Source organism: Saccoglossus kowalevskii, chromosome 6 (genome assembly GCF_978046115.1).
Source record: "Saccoglossus kowalevskii chromosome 6, keSacKowa6.1, whole genome shotgun sequence".
NCBI lineage: Eukaryota > Metazoa > Hemichordata > Enteropneusta > Harrimaniidae > Saccoglossus > Saccoglossus kowalevskii.
Window position 1 is genome coordinate 36,863,216 of NC_140646.1, and position 16,934 is coordinate 36,880,149.

The 16,934-nt window shown below is 32.7% G+C and overlaps 1 pseudogene; it reads left to right on the forward strand.

Moving 5' to 3' along the window:
* LOC144359970 (coadhesin-like) overlaps positions 1–16,934 on the forward strand; it is a 32,615-nt pseudogene that overhangs the window by 7,895 nt on the left and 7,786 nt on the right.

Sequence of the window (16,934 nt, forward strand, 5' to 3'; positions counted from 1 at the left end):
TCCACATTTCATTTGTTAATTTGCAAGTTTTTTGTGATTTTGTTAAATTTGTTTGTGTTAGGTGTCATTTCATTCAGATTTAGTCACTTAGTTCCAATGTCTACTATTTTTTGGTGATTATTTTTACTTGAAGTAATCACTTGTTCAAAAAACATGAACCCGATTACATTTAAATTTATAGTTAATAATTATAGAGGGTAACTCTTAGAGCTTTTCATCCTGTTATGTTTTTTGTGTGTGATATTGTGAACCTGATCCAGATGACTTTGTTGTTCATGCGTTTATTTATTTAATTTATATTTTTAGTTGATGGTAATTGGACTGCTTTTACTTATTGGACTGAATGTGCTGTCCTGTGTGGAGGAGACTTTATAAATCGTACACGTAGCTGCACGAACCCAGCGCCATTGCACGGTGGCAAAGATTGTGTCGGCAATGCAAATGAAATCTTACCATGTAACACAATGCCGTGTGGAGGTGAATAAATATTTTGTGACATCAGAGTTGACTGCAATCTACATTTGTCATTATTTACAAATATAGTATGCATGTCACTTATATTATCTAGCTGGTACATTTCTATTTTGTCCATTCTTATACTACATTGTTTTAATTATTCTTTTGAATGCCAAAATAAATTTTTGCTGTTATTCATAACTTATAACTCACATATTTCTTTACGTAATTTAAGACCTGTAGCTATTAAAAATTATGTTCATATTGTTCAAAATTTTTTGGAAAAATATAGAAAAATAGGCACAATATGACAGCAAAAATCATGCTGCTCAGAGTTAATATACATATTTCTGTACATACATGTTTAATAATTAACTATCCTTTCTCAACTCATTTTGTATTTTACATTGTTGATTGCTACATCAGTACGCTGATCACTGGTTGAGTCGATAATTAAGTCATGTCTGGCACAGCTTGATATAGGCTTTTATAGTTTCATACTTAATAAGTCATTCTATTTTCTTATGAGTGTGTCTCCAGTAACCAGGCATGTGCATTGCAACCAGGCAAGTTCATAGCAACCACACAGAAAATAGCATTTCCACAGAATGTGGTTGATGGTTAATCGTGTTTATAAAGATCTTTTTGGGTGCCTTGTAAACATGACCGTATCCATAGCAACACACCATATATTTTCATCTGCATATCAAATTTGTCAGAGATAAATTAGCTTTGACTCTTCATGATGTTTGAACTGATGATCTACAGCAGGAATTATTTAATAATGTATCACAGTTATTGTATCATGTGACTTTGATTCTAAAATGCAGCCACACAAGCTATGCAGTGATCATTGTTACCGGAAACACTTGTTTCACTTCTCTTTTTTTTTGCAGTTAATGGCGGTTGGAGTGATTGGTTTGAGTTCTTACCATGTACCAAGACTTGTGGCGGAGGAACCAAGACTTGTGGCGGAGGAACCAAGACTTGTGGCGGAGGAACCAAGACTTGTGGCGGAGGAACCAAGACTTGTGGCGGAGGAACCAAGACTTGTGGCGGAGGAACCAAAACTCGGTACAGATCTTGTACTGATCCGGAGCCCACATACGGTGGCAAACCGTGTCCTGGTAGAAATGTACAAATAAAGAAATGAAACACACAAGCTTGTTCAGGTGAGGTTTTTCTGAATTAGCATGCCATGTTGAGTAGCTCATAATTCAGCCACAGTCAGCCAGTTTAAAAGTGATAAAATAAATGCGATGGTATACTTTTCCTTTTCTGTACAATGTCATGTATTTATCTTCTAAGAAATAAATAAGTATTTGTAATAATAATCATAAAAAAAAAAAATAAGTGCGATTAATTTATCGGTGTTTATTGTATAGGCATTGCCATCTTGCATATGGCTAACATTTTTAGAAATAGATTTTTTGGAATGCCGTTTAACTATAAGACTGTTGATTGGCTCCTGAATTTGATGATGATTTTAAAATGTGGTTTTTGTTTAATGAGGCGTTGGTATGCAAGGGATTTTTCTATGAATAAATGTTAGCGATTAATGGCTTCATGATACCCAAACATATTATACCGTACTTCCCTGAGTATAAACCCATGGGCCTGAACATCAAAAATCGAAAAAAATAAGGGTGGGCTTATACTCGAGGACCCCCTCAGAAAAATAATTGTTTGGTGCGTTTAAAACTGTAGCCATCTTTCCAGTCTAAAACATTATCCAAATTACATTTTTTGTTCACAGCGCCGGTCTCGGGGGGAATGTTACGTCTTTTTGAGAAAACAAAAATGCGAAATGAGCCATCATTAATTTTAACAACGCTTTTTACAATGAAGAAACAAATATGAACAATAAACAAACATTTTATTACAATACAGTTCACATACCGTCTGAATTTACGGTGCAAAAATGGGTTGGGTCTGTGGGAAACGGTCGAAGGCAAGATCGTACGCAAACTCTCGATACAAAGCTATTCATAATTTGACCTGAACAACTTCCTTTGATCTAACAGGTCACGTCTTTTGTTAACCAATGAAAATGCTCTGTCATACAGTCGTAGTTTTCCGATTATTGAATATTTTTTATCAACGCAATGCGGAAGTGTATTACCACGATGTCAAAATGCGATCTGTTAACACTGATTTTGACAAAAAACGGTGACTTTTTTCCCTACAAGCTGCTGATTCGCAATTTTCGAAAGGTGAGTATTTAAACCTTTCACGGCCGCCAACAAGTCTTGTCGAAAAATATTTTGCTCGTTCACACCCCATTCCCGATAATTTCAATGGACAAGATTATTCGGAAAAGTAAAACAATGATAGTGGCCAAGTTTCACAACTTGACGATCACATTTTTGCCGTTTGGAAAACTACTACTCAAAAAAAATGTGGATTATTTCAGTATTGCAACATCGGAGTTGATCCCGAGTAAATAACAGAATAGAAAACGTGCAAACTATGTATGTTCGCCTGCCGTGCACTTTGAAATTAATGCGAGTTTTCTCGTAAAAGCTGGAGCCAAACTATCGTACCAATCATGATTTTTATGCAATGAAATACACTTTTTACATGCATGTTTTAATAAATGTCGTCGACGCCCGATAAAAACACCCTGGGCCTATACTCGGGGAGGGGCTTATACTCGGGGAAGTACGGTATGTGAAAGTTTGGTATTTTGGCTCAATGTTGACCTTGTACGAGTAATGCTACAGACACAATGTTAAGCCCAAAGCCACTATACCCTGTACGAGTATTCCACAGACTCAATATTAAGGCTAGGCCACTGTACCCTGTACGAGTAATCACACAAACTCAGTATTAAAGCAAAATCCTTTTTTTCAGCTTATATTTATGGATGTTTTGTAACAAAATAAAAATGCTGCCTGTTCAATCAAATTTTGTATCTGTGGAATGCCTGTCTAAAATGTGGAATGCTTGTCTAAAATTTGGAATGTTTGTCTAAAATGTAGAATGCTTGTGTAAAATGTAGAATGCCTGTCTAAAATGTAGAATGCTTGTGTAAAATGTGGAATGTTTGCCTAAAATGTGGAATGTTTGTCTAAAATGTGGAATGTTTGTCTAAAATATGGAATGTTTGTCTAAAATGTGGAATGCCTATCTAAAATGCAGAATGCTTGTGTAAAATGTGGAATGTTTGCCTAAAATGTGGAATGCCTGTCTAAAATGTGGAATGCCTGTCTAAAATGTGGAATGCTTGTCTAAAATGTGGAATGATTGTCTAAAATGTGAAATGTCTGTCTAAAATGTAGAATGCTTATGTAAAATGTGGAATGTTTGTCTAAAATGTGGAATGTTTGTCTAAAATGTGGAATGCCTATCTAAAATGTGGAATGCTTGTCTAAAATGTGGAATGCTTGTCTAAAATGTGGAATGTTTGTCTAAAATGTGGAATGTCTGTCTAAAATGTAGAATGCTTGTGTAAAATGTGGAATGCTTGTCTAAAATGTGGAATGCTTGTCTAAAATGTGGAATGCTTGTCTAAAATGTGGAATGCTTGTCTAAAATGTGGAATGTTTGTCTAAAATGTGGAATGTTTGTCTAAAATGTGGAATGTTTGCCTAAAATTTGGAATGTTTGTCTACAATGTAGAATGCTTGTGTAAAATGTGGAATGCTTTTCTAAAATGTGGATTGTTTGCCTAAAATGTGGAATGTTTGTCTAAAATGTGGAATGTTTGCCTAAAATTTGGAATGTTTGTCCAAAGTGTAGAATGTTTGTCTAAAATGTGGAATGCCTGTCTAAAATGTGGAATGCCTGTCTAAAATGTGGAATGTTTGTCTAAAATGTGGAATGTTTGTCTAAAATTTGGAATGTTTGTCTAAAGTGTAGAATGTGGAATGTCTGTCTAAAATGTAGAATGCTTGTGTTAAATGTGGAATGCTTTTCTAAAATGTGGATTGTTTGCCTAAAATGTGGAATGTTTGTCTAAAATGTGGAATGTTTGTCTAAAATTTGGAATGTTTGTCTAAAGTGTAGAATGTTTGTCTAAAATGTGGAATGTTTGCCTAAAATGTGGAATGCTTGTCTAAAATGTGGAATGCTTGTCTAAAATGTGGAATGCTTGTCTAAAATGTGGAATGTTTGTCTAAAATGTGGAATGTCTGTCTAAATTGTAGAATGCTTGTCTAAAATGTGGAATACTTGTCTAAAATGTGGAATGTCTGTCTAAAATGTGGAATGTTTGTATAAAATGTGGAATGTTTGTCTAAAATGTGGAATGCCTGTCTAAAATGTGGAATGTTTGTCTAAAATGTGGATTGTTTGTCTAAAATTTGGAATGTTTGTCTAAAGTGTAGAATGTTTGTCTAAAATGTGGAATGTTTGCCTAAAATGTGGAATGCCTGTCTAAAATGTGGAATGTTTGTCTAAAATGTGGAATGCTTGTAAAATGTGGAATGCTTGTCTAAAATGTGGAATGTTTGTCTAAAATGTGGAATGTCTGTCTAAAATGTAGAATGCTTGTGTAAAATGTGGAATGCTTGTCTAAAATGTGGAATGTTTGTCTAAAATGTGGAATGTTTGTCTAAAGTGTAGAATGTTTGTCTAAAATGTGGAATGTTTGTCTAAAATGTGGAATGTTTGCCTAAAATTAGCAATGTTTGTCTAAAGTGTAGAATGTTTGTCTAAAATGTGGAATGTTTGCCTAAAATGTGGAATGTTTGTCTAAAATGTGGAATGTTTGTCTAAAATTTGGAATGTTTGTCTAAAGTGTAGAATGTTTGTCTAAAATGTGGAATGTTTGCCTAAAATGCGGAATGCCTGTCTAAAATGTGGAATGTTTGTTTAAAATGTGGAATGTTTGTCTAAAATGTGGAATGCCTGTCTAAAATGTGGAATGTTTGTCTAAAATTTGGAATGTTTGTCTAAAGTGTAGAATGTTTGTCTAACATGTGGATTGTTTGCCTAAAATGTGGAATGTTTGTCTAAAATTTGGAATGTTTGCCTAAAATGTGGAATGTTTGTCTAAAATGTGGAATGCTTGTCTAAAATGTGGAATGCTTGTCTAAAATGTGGAATGTTTGTCTAAAATGTGGAATGTCTGTCTAAATTGTAGAATGCTTGTCTAAAATGTGGAATGCTTGTCTAAAATGTGGAAGGCTTGTCTAAAATGTGGAAGGCTTGTCTAAAATGTGGAATGCTTGTCTAAAATGTGGAATGCTTGTCTAAAATGTGGAATGATTGTCTAAAATGTGGAATGTTTGTCTAAAATGTGGACTGTCTGTCTAATATGTAGAATGCTTGTCTAAAATGTGGAATGCTTGTCTAAAATGTGGAATGTTTGTCTAAAATGTGGAATGTCTGTCTAAAATGTGGAATGTTTGTCTAAAATGTGGAATGTTTGTCTAAAATGTGGAATGCCTGTCTAAAATGTGGAATGTTTGTCTAAAATGTGGAATGTTTGTCTAAAATTTGGAATGTTTGTCTAAAATGTGGAATGCCTGTTTAAAATGTGGAATGCCTGTCTAAAATGTGGAATGTTTGTCTAAAATGTGGAATGTTTGTCTAAAATTTGGAATGTTTGTCTAAAATGTGGAATGCCTGTTTAAAATGTGGAATGCCTGTCTAAAATGTGGAATGCTTGTCTAAAATGTGGAATGTTTGTCTAAAATTTGGAATGTTTGTCTAAAGTGTAGAATGTGGAATGTCTGTCTAAAATGTAGAATGCTTGTGTAAAATGTGGAATGCTTGTCTAAAATGTGGAATGCCTGTCTAAAATGTGGAATGTTTGTCTAAAATGTGGAATGTTTGTCTAAAATGTGGAATGTTTGTCTAAAGTGTAGAATGTGGAATGTCTGTCTAAAATGTAGAATGCTTGTGTAAAATGTGGAATGCTTGTCTAAAATGTGGAATGCTTGTCTAAAATGTGGAATGCTTGTCTAAAATGTGGAATGTTTGTCTAAAATGTGGAATGTTTGTCTAAAATGTGGAATGCTTGTCTAAAATGTGGAATGTTTGTCTAAAATGTGGAATGCTTGTCTAAAATGTGGAATGCTTGTCTAAAATGTGGAATGTCTGTCTAAAATGTGGAATGTTTGTCTAAAATGTGGAATGCTTGTCTAAAATGTGGAATGCTTGTCTAAAATGTGGAATGCTTGTCTAAAATGTGGAATGCTTGTCTAAAATGTGGAATGTCTGTCTAAAATGTGGAATGCTTGTCTAAAATGTGGAATGCTTGTCTAAAATGTGGAATGCTTGTCTAAAATGTGGAAGGCTTGTCTAAAATGTGGAAGGCTTGTCTAAAATGTGGAATGCTTGTCTAAAATGTGGAATGCTTGTCTAAAATGTGGAATGTCTGTCTAAAATGTGGAATGTTTGTCTAAAATGTGGAATGTTTGTCTAAAATGTGGAATGCCTGTCTAAAATGTGGAATGTTTGTCTAAAATTTGGATTGTTTGTCTAAAATTTGGAATGTTTGTCTAAAGTGTAGAATGTTTGTCTAAAATGTGGAATGTTTGCCTAAAATGTGGAATGCCTGTCTAAAATGTGGAATGTTTGTCTAAAATGTGGAATGCCTGTTTAAAATGTGGAATGCCTGTCTAAAATGTGGAATGTTTGTCTAAAATGTGGAATGCCTGTTTAAAATGTGGAATGCCTGTCTAAAATGTGGAATGCCTGTCTAAAATGTGGAATGTTTGTCTAAAATTTGGAATGTTTGTCTAAAATGTGGAATGCCTGTTTAAAATGTGGAATGCCTGTCTAAAATGTGGAATGTTTGTCTAAAATGTGGAATGTTTGTCTAAAATTTGGAATGTTTGTCTAAAGTGTAGAATGTGGAATGTCTGTCTAAAATGTAGAATGCTTGTGTAAAATGTGGAATGCTTGTCTAAAATGTGGAATGCCTGTCTAAAATGTGGAATGTTTGTCTAAAATGTGGAATGTTTGTCTAAAATGTGGAATGTTTGTCTAAAGTGTAGAATGTGGAATGTCTGTCTAAAATGTAGAATGCTTGTGTAAAATGTGGAATGCTTGTCTAAAATGTGGAATGCTTGTCTAAAATGTGGAATGTTTGTCTAAAATGTGGAATGTTTGTCTAAAATGTGGAATGCTTGTCTAAAATGTGGAATGTTTGTCTAAAATGTGGAATGTCTGTCTAAATTGTAGAATGTTTGTCTAAAATGTGGAATGCTTGTCTAAAATGTGGAATGCTTGTCTAAAATGTGGAATGCTTGTCTAAAATGTGGAATGCTTGTCTAAAATGTGGAATGTCTGTCTAAAATGTGGAATGTCTGTCTAAAATGTGGAATGCTTGTCTAAAATGTGGAATGCTTGTCTAAAATGTGGAATGCTTGTCTAAAATGTGGAATGTCTGTCTAAAATGTGGAATGCTTGTCTAAAATGTGGAATGCTTGTCTAAAATGTGGAAGGCTTGTCTAAAATGTGGAATGCTTGTCTAAAATGTGGAATGCTTGTCTAAAATGTGGAATGTCTGTCTAAAATGTGGAATGTTTGTCTAAAATGTGGAATGTTTGTCTAAAATGTGGAATGCCTGTCTAAAATGTGGAATGTTTGTCTAAAATGTGGATTGTTTGTCTAAAATTTGGAATGTTTGTCTAAAGTGTAGAATGTTTGTCTAAAATGTGGAATGTTTGCCTAAAATGTGGAATGCCTGTCTAAAATGTGGAATGTTTGTCTAAAATGTGGAATGCTTGTAAAATGTGGAATGCTTGTCTAAAATTTGAAATGTTTGTCTAAAATGTGGAATGTCTGTCTAAAATGTAGAATGCTTGTGTAAAATGTGGAATGCTTGTCTAAAATGTGGAATGTTTGTCTAAAATGTGGAATGCTTGTAAAATGTGGAATGTTTGTCTAAATTGGTAGGTATAGACAAGTGGCTGATTACAGCATGCTATATAGTAGATTTGTTCATCAAAATTTTCTCACAAATTCCCAAATTTAACACACAAATAAAATATCAAAATATCTGATAGAGAAAAAATACTTTTCCTGACTGGGAAGAGTTTAAATATAATATAAAGTAAACTCTCAATAAATATCTATTTCTGTTTACAATCAGTTTTAATATTTTAGATGGTGTGGTCAGCATGGTCTCTATGTACTGCTACTTGTCACCCAGGAGGGGTGCATGCCAGGGCCAGATCTTGCACCAATCCACCACCCAGTGCGTCTGGTATGGATTGCCCTGCTCAAGATGCCTATACTGAATGGAGGCACTGCAATAGACACCCATGTCCAGGTAAGTGATATTCTATGACAAAATGCCATGGCATTGCCCTGACGTTTGTGGGGTATGGGAGTTATTTTCATAAGTGTGCATGGCCATATTTACTGGTGTGCTGTTATTAGTACATATGTTCTCATACTTTACAAAAAAGCCAGGAAAGTCGTAACCACTTTATCCAAGACTTCAGTATGAGTGTGCGCAAGGACGGTTATGGTTTTAAATGGTTATAAATTGTGGTGTTTCATTCTATTCATAAGCAAATGTTGTTGCACGGTTAACAACAAAAATGACAACCAACAAATGAAGCTAACAACAAAAATCAGGTTTAAAAAAAAAAAAATGTATTACAACCTTTAGTAGTTTATTGTGACATAGGAGGTCTTCATGTCTATATTAAAATCAATATAAAAGAATTAACAACCAAGAACGGAATCCAAACACTATGTGTCATTACCAGGATAATTTTACTCTCCAATCTACAGGCAAGAATAGTCCAACAACCTCTGGCAAAAGTATCCGACTACACGCATGTGTGAAGTTTAAATACGTTAATTAATTCCATAGCCCCAGGTGGCTTCAACCATCAATGCGCTAGTGGCAACACGCCATCTGGTTTGCATTGCCCAATCACGTATAATGTACCACTATGTTATGTGTACCCAATCACGAATGTAAATTAAATACCAAAAGTGTGACACATACAAACTAATCAGCTTAGCTGGCAATATGTTACAGTATTTTGGTGTTCAGAACAATATGGTAGTGACATTAAAACTTGAATGTTGACTAATATTTAACTGATTTAATTTAACAAGATTTATTAGTGGAAGCACCTAAAATTAGCAGTTTTTGAAAAAGAAGTCTGCTGTCAAAAGACATTGACTTTTTAATCCTTCTTAGAACATATATATAATCTAACTTTTATTTTTTTACTCATTTGTTCAAAATGTTTGTTCAATGACACATAATAATCTCCATGGAAACCAAGCAATTTGAAGACAACTTGAAGCCAGGGATTTTCATATTTAACATCAAGCTCTCTCTTCCGTGTGGGTTTTTGTTTTTATTACAATCATGCAACTGATTTCAAGTCATTTCAGCTTTATGTATCAGGTTAAAATTGAATTAAATTCTAAAGCTAAAATTATTTTTCATTACAGTGAATGGTCATTGGGGACAGTGGTTATCATGGTCAGATTGTCCTGTTAGCTGTGGTGGCGGATACCTAACAATGAGTCGTAACTGTTCTCATCCTCCGGCTCAGTACGGTGGTAGAAAATGCAGAGGGAGTGATAGCCGCTATAAAAGTGTAATACACAGTACTGTCAATCTAAGTATCACATAATTCACACTACTAAGTAATATGTGATAAATAATACTGTCATGTCATGTAACACGTAACATTCTTTTATTTACGCTATCAGAAGTTTGTCAGGAACTTGTCATGCTTATTTTGTCAGGTGATACCACAATGGACATTTGTAAAATTTAGAAATGACCAAGCCTAATTATTGCCGATTAACAAAGTTGAAAAACATGCATTACCGGTACCTGTTGTGTGAATAATCAATAGCAAAAGAAAAACACCCTGAAAGGAACACTAAATTTACTTCTGTGTCAGACACACTCATTTGTATTAATTTTGAAATGTTTTTTTTTTGCAATCATTGAATTTTTAATTATTATCCTTTTTTTATAAAGTCTTGGTTAAAATGAAAGTAAAACCATGTAACAAGTTGATGTTCAGCTAAAGAATTACTTTGATATTTTTTCAGTATTTGCAGCCCCAGAAAATGTAGAGTCAACATCAGTAACTGCTACAACCATATCGCTACATTGGGATCAGCCAATAGAGTTTGAGCGTCCAATAGAATTATATACAGCACATTACAGACAATGGTATGGTCTTCGCAGTTACCCTGTCTGTATGTGTGTGTGTCTGTCCGTTCGTTCCACTGATATCTCAAGAACCTTATGTTGGTTTTTAATGAAACTTTATGTATAGATGCTCTGGGCTAATGCACAGATTTGATCAGGTTTGGGTTGAAATCCATGCATATTAATTACCCGATTTGCATGATAATTAGCTAATTTTCAGCTGTTCCTTGACTCTAAAGAACCATTCATTAGATTTTGATGAAACTTGGTACATAAATGCTCTGGACTAATGCACAGATGAGATTAGTTTTGGGTAAAAATCCATGCATATAATTAACCTAATTTGCATAATGATTAGTCAATTTTTGGCTTTTTTACTGATATCACAAGTACTAATTATCCCATTTCTGTGAATCTTGGTACATAGATGTTCTAGGACAAGCACAGACCTGATTAGTTTGGGTTAAAATCAGCGCATATTAATTACCTAATTTGCATAATTAGCAATTTTCAGCTTTTACACTGATATCACATGTACTAATTATTCCATTTCAATGAAACTTGGTATATTGATGCTCCAGAACAATGCATAGACCTGCTCAGTTTTGAATTAAAATCAGATCATATTAATCACCTAATAATTGCATAATAAATCATTACTTTTGGTTCTAATCACATTCCAATGAAACTTTGTACATAGATGGTCTGTGACAGTTCTTATCAAAGACAATACCAAAGGATGATCATACACCATCGAAAATTCCATTACGAATTTCAAAAACACCAAAGTTGAATAGCGCAACATTAGATAACACAGAATTGGCTGCCACATTGATGCAAATGTTCAAGTCAATTGAACATATAGACAAGAATTATTGCAACATAATGAGAATAGGAAATATGAGTCAAGAACTAGCAGACCAACTAAAAGCAGTACAAGACAGCCTTACACGCCAAAATAAAGAAATTCAAAAAATTTGTAAACTTATGGCAACAAAGGTGGAAGTTGTTAAATCAGCTAAACAACAAACAGCTATGTACACCAATAAGGAAGACATGGATAAGTTGACAAATAAATTAGACAAAATGGAAAGATATATCATATCCATAGACAAAACAGTGCAACTTAACAAAACATCATTGGTTTCAGTTGCAGTAGCTCAAGAAGTTGTATCGTCAAAGATTCAGAAATACAAGGATATGTGTGACAACATATCACAGAATACTAATCTGATGAAAGATGAACTTGTTAAGAAAGAACAAGAAATAGAGCGAATTCAACTGGAAAATGAGGAACTACAAAATAGAATTGGCGAAATAGAGAAATCAAAACTGCTAGACTTCCACTCCCCAAACCTATTCAACAACCTACCATTGATAAACAACAATAACAAGACGTTATCTCAAACAGCGCTAGAAATTCAGGATAAATATAAATTGGTTGATTATAGAAAGAAGAACAGAGAAATACAAACTCTTATTGTGGGTGACTCAATGCTGAAAAATATTGATATAAAACGTATATACAAGAATACACAAATTAAAACACTACCAGGTCGCAAGATAAAAGACATAGATGAATATATTCAAAGGACAACTAATGAGAATATCCAGAACATTGTGATCCATGTAGGAATCAATAACATTTCCGATGGATGTACAATAGAATCGTGTATGGAGGAATATAGAAAACTGATTAACAACATGAAGCAAAAATATCCAACAGCCAAAATATGCGTATCATCAATAATACACAGAAGATATGATGTTAACATAAATGAGAATATAGATGTTCTTAATAAGAAGTTAAAAGTAATGAGTAACAATGGTGATAACTATATCTACATAGACAATGATAACATCAGTTACATAACCCACCTATATGATACTGTGCACCTGAATAAACGTGGGACAGCTGTCTTTGTGAAAAATATGAAAGATGTGATTGGACCACTAATCGGTGTCACAAGACAAATAAACAAGCCAGGATACAGTAGCCAATGGAAAGAAAAGAAGAATAACAGAAGGTATACTCCTTGTTATGAGACGGATGGTCACAGACCACAAACAACTTACTAATGGATCAACAAAAATACAGGAATATAAACAGTGCTCAAAAGAGAGCATTATCTATATCATATTGGAACATACAAGGAGTTAGTAACAAGCTAGAAGACAATGACTTTATAAAGAAAATTACAAATCATGACATTATTGGACTGGGTGAAACATGGTTAACCACAGATTCACAACACTTGCTTAACATTCCAGAATATTATACTTATTCAGTATTAAGAAAAAACAAATCTAGAGGAGGTATCTCTCTATTAATAAAACAACAACTGAGAAAAGGCATCAGAATTGAGCAGACGGAATCAGAAGATATGATATGGTGCAAACTGGAAAAAAACTTTTTTCAATTAGAAAAAGACATGTATATCTGTTTTGTATACCACCCACCATTCAACTCTAAACATTGTAAACCAGACTTTTTTGAACGGTTAGACAACCACATTACAAACTTTTCGTCCAATGGTACTATTGCCATTCTTGGGGACTTTAATAGCAGAGTAGGTTCGTTAGCTGACTATGAGGACAATGATGACATGGATAATTTCATTCCAGGGTCAAATTTATATACATGTAAAGAAGACATCAATCCCCGTAATAGTAAAGATGAAACTGTCAATACACAGGGTAGAACTCTTATAGAATTGTGTAAAAATAATGATATACATTTACTTAATGGTAGATTACCTGGAGATACAAGTGGAAAACTAACTTGTTACCATTACAATGGTGTCAGTACAGTTGACTATGCTATTGCATCAACTGAATTAATAGAAAATATAAAATATTTCAGAGTGCATGACTTCACATGCAACTCAGATCACTGTCAAATCTCATTCTTAATTAAACTGAACAAAAACATCAGGTTAGACTATAATAATATCAATAATATAAAACACCTAAATAATCTCCCCACGGGTTGGGTCTGGGACAGTTTATCTGTATTCAATTACCAAGACAAATTAGCATCTAAAGAAATTCAAAATAATATTAATGAATTTCAAAACAATAACTATTCTAATGACAGTACAGGAATTAATAATGCAGTTAAGGATTTTAATAATATGATAGATAATGCGGCAGGCAATATTTTTAACAGGAGAACTAATAAGTGTGCAAAAATTAAACATAAACATAATAAGAGATGGTTTGACAAAGAATGTAAGTTATTGAAAAAAGATCTTTGTATTACATCAAGAATGATTAACAAATACCCATTTGACATTAAACTTAGAGAACTATTTTACGCTAAAAAGAAAAAATATAAAAATATAGTAAAAACAAAAAGAAAACAAGAACAAAACCTTATTGTAAATAAGCTAACACAGTTAAACAAAACTAACCCTAAACAATTTTGGCAAATTATAAGCAAGTTAAAGAATTCAGACAGAAATCAAGAAAACCCAATTTCACCTGATAAATGGATTGAATACTATAAACAATTGAATACTAAAGATGATTTAACAGACTTTCAGAAAAACATTGTGACTAAAACAGGAATAGTTGAAAATATGCAACAATCAAATAATTGCTTGAATGCTGAAATAACTGAAAAAGAAATTAAAATAGCAATTAACAAACTTAAATCAAAAAAATCAGCTGGATATGATGGGTTCTGTGCAGAACTTATAAAAAACAGTAAAAACCATCTAATTAAACCACTCCATAAATTGTATAATTTAATATTCAATACAGGCATTTATCCTAACATCTGGAATACAAGTATAATTACTCATATTTTAAAAAAAGGGGATAAGGATGAACCAGGAAATTATAGGGGGGTAGCAGTTTCCAGTTGTATAGGCAAAGTGTTCTGTAATTTAGTCAATAATAGGTTATGTGATTTTTCAGAGAAGCATAATATTATAAATAACAATCAGGCTGGGTTTAGAAAAGGTTATCAGACCACTGATCACATTTTTACTCTAAAAACAATAGTTAATAAATACCTGAACCAAAATGTTAAACTATATACATGCTTTGTAGATTTCCGCAAGGCTTTCGATACGGTTTGGAGGGATGGTTTATTTTATAAATTATTAAAGAACGGAATTGATGGGAAACTTTATCATTTGATTAAAAACATGTATAACAATACTAAAACATGTATTCGCTTTGGCAAAAAAATATCTCCAATATTTAATACAAATAAGGGTGTGAGACAGGGATGTACTATAAGTCCAATGCTTTTTAATCTTTATGTTAATGACTTGAATGACACATTAAAAGATTCAGTAAACCAGGTAACATTAAATAATTATAAAATTAACTCTCTATTTTATGCAGATGACCTAGTATTGATTTCAACAACACAATTAGGTTTGCAAAATGCATTAAATAAACTATCTGAATACTGCCACAAATGGAAACTCCAGGTAAATCTTAATAAAACCAAAGTTATGATTTTCAAAAAGGGAACAATGAGAAAGAGAGAGTTATTTCAATTCCAAGAACAAAATATAAGTTGTGTCAATTCTTATATTTATTTAGGTATAACTTTACAATCAAATGGAAAGTTCCAAGAAACAAGACAATGTTTAACAAACAAAGCTACTAGAGCAATGTATGCACTGTTGAAAGCAATGCCAAGAGAGACTGACTGTAGAACATTTATGCACCTTTTTCAGATATGTATTAAACCAATTTTGTTATATGGATCAACAACTTGGGGACATGACATACTAGACAATAATAGATGGGACAAAACACCAATTGAACAGTTACATTTGAAATTCTGCAAACAAATACTAGGTGTGAGTAAATTCTCCTCAAATGCAGCATGCAGAGCTGAACTTGGTAAATTCCCATTACTTATAGATATTCAGGAAAATCTTATTAAATACTGGTATCGTATTAGTGCCTTACCAGACAGTAATATTACAAAACAAGCCTTTGAAGAACAAAAACAACAAAATTTAAATTGGTTTACATCAGTAAAAAACATGGTCTCCGAAAATATTACAAACTTGTCCTCGTCTGTCATACCTCAAAAATTACCACACAGTAAAATAAAAAACATACGAAACAACATCCAACAAAGGTATGTAGAGTTCTGGAAGTTGAGTGTAACAAATGATAATAGAAAACTGAGAACGTATATAAAGTTTAAAGACTCATACACTTTTGAACCATATTTGCTTTTATGTAATCTGAAACATAAAATCTTATTGACTCGTTTCAGAATAAGCAGTCATGTATTAGAAATTGAGAAGGGTAGACATACCCAACCCAAAATACCTTTAGAAGACAGAATCTGTAAGCAATGTTCCCAGATCAAAATTGAAAATGAAGAACATTTCTTCATGGAATGTCTTAGGTACCAAACGGAAAGACAAAAGCTATTTAATAATATCAGTATTCCAGAAGAATTGAAAAGTGATAACCAGATATTTAAATATATTATGAGTTCAAGAGAAGACGTACTAATAAGACAAGTTGGTGAATACTTATACAAAATATTTGAAATCAGAAATATCAATAACTGACATTTTACTTTTACTTTAATTTTATATGTATTGTACTTTATTACTAACATTTTATTGCTGTTCAACCAATGGAAATTATTTCTAAGGATGCAATAAATTCATTATTATCATTATTATTATTATATCTTAATTCAGTGAATCTTGGTACATATGTACTCTAACACAATGTGATGATCAAATTAGTTTTAGGTTCATATACATCTATATTAATTACCTAATTTGCATAATAATTTACTTTTCAGCTTTCTACTAATTTAGTTTGGATTAATCATCACATTATAATGAAACCAAGTACATGTGCACCCTGAAACAATATACAGACCTAAATCTATGCATATAATTGCTTAATTTGTTAATAATTCATTTGGTTCATTGAAGTAAGCCACAGACGTGATTATAAACTAATCATGTCTGTGGATTACCTCAATGTTTGATAAACATGCATATTGATTATCTATTATTACATGTACATGTAGCCCATTTCTGATATCTAAAAAAATCAGATTTAAATTAAATTCATCGCAGAGGTGCTCTGGAATAAATTAGACTAAAAACCATGGATGAAAAATCAAATGTATTTTCTGTATGTATTATAAATTTTGATAATGTGAATCACATTTTCTTCAAATTAGTTGCAAAGCTTCTCGTTTGAAAAGCAAATCTTAAATTTTGAAAATTTGAAGTGTCTCCAATACTCTCAGCACACGGGAGTACTTTCTAAGCTTTCTTTGATTGATTATTGTATTGTATCAGGGGAAAGTCAACTGTGATGACATCAAAAACAGCAACAAACATTGAAATGTAATTCATGCAATATTTATAGTACAGTA